Source organism: Enhydra lutris, unplaced genomic scaffold (assembly GCF_002288905.1).
Source record: "Enhydra lutris kenyoni isolate GAN:26980312 unplaced genomic scaffold, ASM228890v2 scaffoldscaffold9, whole genome shotgun sequence".
Lineage (NCBI taxonomy): Eukaryota > Metazoa > Chordata > Mammalia > Carnivora > Mustelidae > Enhydra > Enhydra lutris.
Window position 1 is genome coordinate 58,141,282 of NW_019154093.1, and position 8,292 is coordinate 58,149,573.

The window sequence follows — 8,292 nt, forward strand, 5'->3', positions numbered from 1 at the left end:
ATATGCTGAAGCTTGAAACACTAAACAATGCAGAATTAAAGCCAAAAACAGAGAACACCAAGAAACAGAGCAACATCCTTTAACTGACACAATGGCATGAAATCCATTTCATTTTAATAGCCCTTAAGGGGGTAAGAATTATTTCCCTGCCTCCTGTGCCAACCCCAAGCTGTTTCCTAAGGAAGCCAAGTAACTCTGACAATGTGTAGAGAATAAAAGAAATTAAGAATAAAGATTCATATTAATACTAATCAAGGTTCTGTTTTTAATTACTTGGATCCGGTTTCAGAGCTGCAATGTGGCACCCCAGTAAGCACATCACCTAAATTAATCACAGATACCTTATTCCTGTTTCAAGGGATATGTCCAACTAAAATGGAAAGCTGAACAACGTGGGAAGACGCCTGGGCTCACCGCACCCAAACCTGACTGCACTTGCTGCACTCGGTGACTCAACTAGCTCTGGAGTCAGAACAGAAAATAATGGGTTAGGTGGAGCAAGTAACTAACCTCTACAGTCTCATCTGAGAAATGGGGCTGATAGTGTTTTAACCACAGAGCGGGTGTGAAGTTTAAGTGGTCCGCAAGGCATACAGGAGAGTGACACACAGTTTGGGCTCAATGAACGTCCGTTATCATTGTTCAAGAGAAATAGCTGATTTTACAGTGAAGTAACTGCGCCTTACAGTACCATTTCAGGATAATTAAAAAGTCTTGACCCGTACTTCGTTCCTTATAGAGACTTCTTTCCACCCAAACCGCTCACTTTTCTTCTAAGGGAGATGTTCAGAAAACCCATGGTTCCCCCATCGCAGGCTGTCACTGCTACCATCCTTTACCCTCTGCTCGTTTCCCATCATCTCTGGACTCAGGACAAGCAGTTCTAACACTTGCTCGGCGCTAGTACTTTACATATATTAAATCATTCAATCCTCACGGTGACTTTATGAGACCTATTATTATCCCCATTTCCCAGCTAAGGAAATGAGCGATTTTCTTCTCTCAGCTCTTTTAGAACACACTAAATCCATTAGGTTCCACTGTGCCAAGGTAAACCACGCTTGACAATGCCGGGTACCTACACTACGTGATTCTGCAAAGTGGGCAAATGCCCTAATAACAAGTCTGGAAGCAGATTCTTCTAGCAACAGCCCGAAGACTTCCAGTTTGTTATAATCAAATGAACAGGCTAAGAGAACTCTTCAAAATGAACTGGGTAATGGGCTAATCTGTTAGCAGGGGGGAGCGTTCTATGCGGGGCTCAGGGCTGCAGCGCTGCTCTCCGCGCCGCCCACACCACACCGGGAGGGCGCCTGCTGCGGGGAGCGCCACTCACGTCGGTGCGCTAGTCCCAGGGCGCAACCTACGCCAACGGCAAATGAGTGCAAACCCACAACAAACCTCTCCCACCACGCTGTCACGAGCCCAAGTGGAAGTGGTCCGCGCCCGGCGGGGGTCGGAAGAAACCGCGGAGAGGAAGAGCGAGGACAGAAGTCTTCCTCCAGGACAGCGCATCGCCGCGAGCGCTGCCCACCCGACCCAGGACCGCCGCTCCCCACGCACCGCGGGCCACGGGTCCCGGCTCTTCCGAGCGTAAACACTGCCGCACCAACGCCGCCCTCCCGAGCCCGGGGGTCCGGGCGGCCGGTGCAAGCCCGGCCGCGAACAGACACGGAGCCTCGCGCAGCGCCGACAAGCACCGCGCAGCCTGCAGAGCCCGCGGCCGGAACGGGCGCAGGGCTAGTGGCGCGGGCTGCAGCGCCGCGGGGCCGGGCCCGCACGTACCTCGGAGGCAGCGTGTCAGGCGGAGATCCACCCGCCGCAAGTTGGAAGAGAGCAGAGGAAAGTTTCCCCGCCCAGCGCTCGGCGGCCGCAAGCTTCGGCAGCTGCTGCGCCGCGGCACAACTACGCCATCCGGACCCGCCGGGACTTTCACCTCCTGCAGGGCGCTCCGGGAATCGCCCAGGGAAAGCGACCGGGCACGAGAGCCGCCGACGTCCCTCCCTCACTCACTGGGGAGAGGAAAGCGCCGCTCTGCGTCCCCGAAACCCTCGATTACCCCCATCGGGCCGACCCAGCGCACTCGCTCTGCCTCACACACACGCGCGGGCGGGGACGGGCAAGACGCCACAGCAATCAGCGCGCGGGGGGGAAGGGCGCTCCTCCGCCGCCGCCCCACCGAGGGCTCCGCGCGGCCCGGAGACTCCTCCTCCCGCCCCCCGCCTCCTCTCTCCTCCCCCTTTTCCTCCCCGGCTGATGGATGAGTCCCGAGCGCTGCTGGAGCCAGCGTTTCCCCTCGCGCTGAGGAGGGAGGGAGGGAAGGAGCCCTAGGAACGCGCGGGCTGCTGCGAGCCCGAGGTGGGGCGGCGAGTGGGTGTCTCAGTCCTGGGGGCGGTGGGTGGAGATAGGGGGACGCGGACGCCAGAAGCAGGGATCCGCTCCCTCAAAGTAGTTTGAAGAACTACGTCCTTCAAACTTTCCAGGTTTCTGGAGGCGTTGGGTTTTTATTTGGTTTACTTCAGTCTTGATAATAAAAATTCTAAATCTTCCAGTAAACTGATCACACCCTCTTGCCCACTGCTTAGCAAAGCCCGCCACCACACACACACACACACACACACACACACATTCATTCTGTCCCTGTTTGTCTTTCCCACCTCTAATCCTGCTTGTTATCTCAAGATGCGCTCTGATGCTGGGCGCCAGTGAGGTCTTGCCTCCTCCTCTAACAGCGGAGAGCGCCTTACCCATCCCTTCTCCTTGCTCCCTAAATAAATGAATACAAAGGAGCTAGGTCAGCTTTGCCAGCTATCCTAACATGGGCACGACGGAAACGAAGGTGCAACTTCTGCGTCCCTACCTGCGCCTGTTAATTGTGCACTGCAAGAGGGACGATTGCAGTAAGCAGAACCCCACTTTGATACTCTTGCTTACACCTCGTTTTCTTATTAAAAGACAAGACATGTTCGAGAGGTTTCTGAGACTGGACTTCCACTTGGACAAGTTACTTAAAACTCTCCAAGGCTGTTTTCTCCTCTGCAGAACGAGGATCTTGGCCCAGGAGACCTCTCCCAGCTTTAAAGTCCTCTGGTCCCAGGCCTTTAATATACTGGAATTGAACAGAGAAGTTTCTTGTACAATTGCTTATATTATTTGGAAAGTTACTCGATTTCTCCACTTTGAAAGAAGAAGTATTTCCAACCCTCTTTCTCTTGTACCTATACATAGGGAATCCAGGAGATACTTTTATAAAGGTCAAATCATCTTTGATTACCTGACTTACTTTAAACCTCCTCCATAAACCATTCCTTCCTTATCAATATTTATTGAGCACCTACTGCTTGAGAGGGTTGAACTAGGCCTTGGAAATATACATGGTCATAAAACCCCTAAGGTAAAAACAGTCTGGTGAAGTTAGCCTCAGCTTTGATATAGTCTCTCTAGATTTAAGGCCTTAGATTTCCCACAGACTCAAATTACACAGTATTCATGCTTCACGTTGTCTTGTTTTCGTTTCAAGTGCAGACATGAACACTTGAATTGGGTGTGAATATCTAATCCTACATTTAAATGTATCAATTATGTTACAGTTTTCTAATTTCGTTTTCTTTCTTTCCTCCTTCCTTCTTTTTTTTTTTTTTTTTTTAAGATTTCATTCACTTATTTGACAGAGAGAGAGAGGGAGAGTGAGCACAAGCAGAGGGAGAAGCAGGCTCCCAGGTGAGCAGGGAGCCTGATGGAGGGCTCATCCCAGGACCCTGGGATCATGAGTTGAGCCAAAGGCAGAGGCTTAACAGACTGAGCCACCTTCTAATTTAATTTCTAGGCATCCCTTTAATATTTTGTAAGTTTTCTGTTTGCTTGTTTGTTTTTTAAGTAAATTCTACTCTAACTCTACACAACTTTGAGATCGAGAGTCACATACTCTACTGACTGAGTCAGCCAGGCACCCCAAGGCTTTCTAATTTCTCAATAAAATGGCATGGTAGAAGAAGAGAGAGAAAAACCAAGTCCTAAGTAATTTAATTCTTAGAAGTGTCTTGTCTTTAGAGAGTGAAGTGACTGTTCACAATGGAGCCAGATTCTCAATAATGTAACTATCAACATCTATTGAACTATTGCTCTGTGTCAAGCAGAGTCCAAAACATTCTATACACATGAATATATTTACTCCTCACAGATCTATAAGGCTATATACAAACCGAGCCCCAGGTACAAACCTACATATATACTGAGGCCTTATAACTTGTCACAATAGCATAACTAATAAGTGGGAGGTCCAGGATTCAAACCTACATCTATCTAGTTCTGAGCCCAAGTCTTCAACTCCCAGAGCATGCTGCCCCCCAAAGCTTTACATATTGACAAAATGAAAGGTTTGAGGGATTTGGGGCTGATTGGGGTGTGTGTGTGTGTGTGTGTGTGTGTGCACGCACGCGCACGCACGCTGTTTCTTGGTTTGTTTGTTTTGTTTTTTGGGTTTTTTTCGGCAAAACATCTTTAAAATTCAAGGCTATTTAATTAGTTCAGCAGTTTAAATCGATGATATGGAAAAACACAAGAAATCACATAGGTAGTTACAAAACTGACAATGTCTAGAGGTATTTTCTCTTTAAGCCTTTACACTAATAATGTGACATTATTTTCATAAATCCAGAAACCTAAAGCATTGAGCAAAACTTTAAAAAAAACTTACATTTTCCAGCAAAGTTCTAAAAAAAAAAGATTCCCCTACCTTTTATTAATGACAATATTAACTGATTTGGGGGGAATGAATCCACTCCTTTCTTTGGTTACAAATCAGGACTGCAACCAAGTTATAGTATTTGTCACCATAATATACAAAATTGCTTTGATCCAATGTGGTATCTTGGTCATTTGTTCTGAACATTTTCAGAAAGAATTATAAGCAGAGGCCTGAAATAAAGAGGTGCACTTTATCACACCTGGATAAAAATGTGTGACAGCCAGAATCACACTAATTTACTGAGGCTGTGTTTCTCACAAGGAACCACCCCACCTACAGGTGCAGAACGACTCATTTTAAGAGGACTCATATATTTAGTGACTTATCTCCATATACTGTTGACTAGCAGACAACTGAACAAATTCATACTAACCTGTTTATGTTCCTTATAGAAGCAAACACCTCAAATTTCTGAAAATCGTTAGAAAATCATTTGGTTTTTCTTTTTTATAAGATCCTCATGCTTTGCACATGGCAAATTTTAACTTACTAAATCCTTATAATAGCCCTACTATCCTCATTTCACAGATGAGAAGACATACACAGAGAGTTTAAGTAACTTATCCAAAGTCACATGACCAGCAAGTGGCAGAGCTAGGTCCCCTGGTCCCGGAGTCTGCTCTGAACATGCACTTTGGGCTGCAGCAGGTGAAAGAGAGCACCCTTCCAGGCATAGACAGTCCTATTTCTTTAGGTTCAATTCTTTAGAAGTTTCAAAAGATAAAAACAAAAGTTAGCATAGGAGAAATATTACCCACCACCACCACATAAAAACAGACTACTTTTACCCAGTGAAGAGGGGAGAAGGGACCCTAACTCTAAAGGTTGTCTGAAACAGCCAACATCTTGGAGGCAATTGTGTAAGTATTCTTAAGAATGTGTGACAGAACACAAACCATATGTTCTGTAAGTGTTGTGACAGGACACTGGTCTACAAACTACAATGTGTGTTCCTACTTTCCGCTTGGTTGACCTATTACTACAGACAGCTTTACTACCTTGTTTCTAAAAATCGCCTATAAAGAGTCATACCCGAAGGTGTTTTCCGTATCGACATAATCTAAGGCCATAATCTAAAGCCACATTTTCTATATCTATACCCAAGGTTAGAATTTGGTTCTCGCTAATGAAATTTGCGGCTGGCCCATTTCAAGTTAATGAGAAAAAAGTACTGTCAGATGAATCTGTATGCAGAGCAGAGCCCAAAACAGATACCTGATTGAGGCCTGGGGGATGCCTCAGAGAATTTAGAAATAAAAAGCCAAAGCACATTCCCTTACAATAACCACAGAGTTCCTGCAAACTTGTCATTTCCTGTGCCGGTGCAGGAACCTCCAATGGAGGCTTCCACAATGCACCTTCAATTTCCCCCTCGGTAGGGCTCCTGACAAAGCAGGAAGCCTCACACCATTTCAAAGTAACAGCAACCCCCCCCCCCCCCATTGCTGTGGTCTTAGCTCTGTAGGGGATGTGGCAGAGTGCCTGCTGCCCCCTCTCAGACTTCACCCTGGCCCCCACCCCCATAGTCGCACTGCAGAGAACCTTTGTTTTGGTCTTTTGTTTTGGAGAAGAAAAAAAAAAAGACAAACTTTTGTTTTGGAGAAGAAAAAAAAAAAAAAGACAAACTAGGACATGTTATTTTATGTGGGACACCAAAAAAAGACAAGGAGTACCCAGGACATATATTATTATCTGTGAGTATTACAAATCTCATCGCCTTCAGTTTAACAAATACAAGAAACTTTACTAAAAATACCCCCAATTTTTCAAATACTCCAATTTTAAAATTATTATTGCTATTGTTATTGACCTTCTGTTATTACTGTTGTTATTACTGAGCTCTTACTCTGCCCAAGGCCTTGTTTTAAGTTTAGCCCTATAAAATTCATTTCCAAACATATTTTGAAAATGGAGATTTCCATGTATTCATTACAAAATTACCTGTTATAATATTTCTTTAGGTCACTCACTGTTCTTTTAATACGTAACCTAGGGGCGCCTGGGTGGCTCAGTGGGTTAAAGCCTCTGCCTTCGGCTCGGGTCATGATCCCAGCGTGCTGGGATCAAGCCCCGCATCAGGCTCTCTGCCCTGAGGGGAGCCTGCTTCCTCCTCTCTCTCTCTCTCTGCCTGCCTCTTTGCCTACTTGTGATCTCTGTCTGTCAAGTAAATAAATAAAATCTTTACCCAAAAAAAAAAAAATACGTAATCTAAGCAGTAGAGTTTCCCAACTGGGTCCTGCAGACACATTCTTTTGATTTCAGTAATGAGTTCAGTAAGAAGTTTGTTTTTATTTTGCATTTTTGTTTTACCGATAATGACTTTAGTTTTCTTAAGTCAGTGTTTTTCAAAGTGGGGAACTTATTCCCAGAGGTCTCTGAGAATTTTTTCTTTAAAATGAGTCCTTACATTGTTAACATTTGAGAAATGTGCTATAAAATTTTTAATTAAAATTTCCTTTAAAGTTTCCCCAGCTTACTCTCACAATTTATGCTGCTTTCTGGAAGACGTTAGTTTCTTTTATGTTCCAAAAACCAACCAATATTCATTGAAATTTGCTAAGCCAAATTAAGTGGTAAAAGATGCATATAGTGGGCGCCTGGGTGGCTCAGTGGGTTAAGCTGCTGCCTTCGGCTCAGGTCATGATCTCAGGGTCCTGGGATCGAGTCCCGCATCAGGATCTCTGCTCAGGGGGGAGCCTGCTTCCCTCTCTCTCTCTGCCTGCCTCTCTGTCTACTTGTGATCTCTCTGTGTCAAATAAATAAATAAATAAAAATCTTTAAAAAAAAAAAGATGCATATAGAGGTGACAGGAACTATAATAAAAAGATAACTAAGAAAAAAATATATCACATGTTAACTATCAAATGTGGCTGTGAGTGCTAGGAAAATTGAGATGATCAGAGCAAGGCAAGAAGTAAGATGAGGATTCAGTGGATGCAGACAATGGAAAGAACATTCTGAACAATGACAAAAGAATGCTAAGACTATAAAGCAGGAGTGCCCCAGAGACTGGTCCTAAGAAATAAGCTAGAATAAGAATGGACTCTTCTGGACCTAGGTGGCTCAGTCAGTTAAGAGTCTGATCTCATCCGGTCATGATCTCAGGGTTCTGGGATTAATCCCCACATGGGGCTCCCTGCTCAGCAGAGAGTCGGCTTCTCCCTCTCTCTATGACCCTCCTCCCTGCTTTCTCTCTCTCTCTCTCAAAAAAAAAAAAAAAAAAAGGATTCTTCACTTTCTTGTAAAAGATTATAGGGGCCTTACTGTCCTGTTTCCATCAGTCTCCATAAGAAATCCAAGGCTTCTGGGGCCTCTGGGTGGCTCAGTTGATTGAGCAAACTCCTCTTGGTTTTGGCTCAGGTCATGATCTTGGGGTCATGGGATCAGGCCCCACATTGGGGCTCACGTTTAGCCCCATAATGGCTCTGCCCTCAGCGGGGAGTCTGCTGGAGATTCTCTCGCCCTCTACACCTATCCGCCCCCCCCACCAGTCCCCTCACCCCGCTCATGCTCTCTCTCTCTAAAATAAATAAGTAAATCTTAAA

General features: G+C 45.5%; 1 protein-coding gene across 2 annotated transcripts in view; it reads right to left on the reverse strand.

The window, feature by feature from the left end:
- The window catches only part of LOC111143050 (transforming growth factor beta receptor 3), a 194,087-nt gene extending 192,043 nt beyond the window's left edge, over window positions 1-2,044 (reverse strand). Inside the window, exon 1 of one of the 2 annotated variants that reach the window (XM_022496486.1) lies at window positions 1,786-2,044. The gene's annotated coding sequence lies outside the window, so the exon portion shown is untranslated. The remainder of the gene's footprint in view (window positions 1-1,785) is intronic. The other variant, XM_022496484.1, reaches the window with a different exon arrangement.
- Between the last annotated feature and the right edge of the window lie 6,248 nt (window positions 2,045-8,292).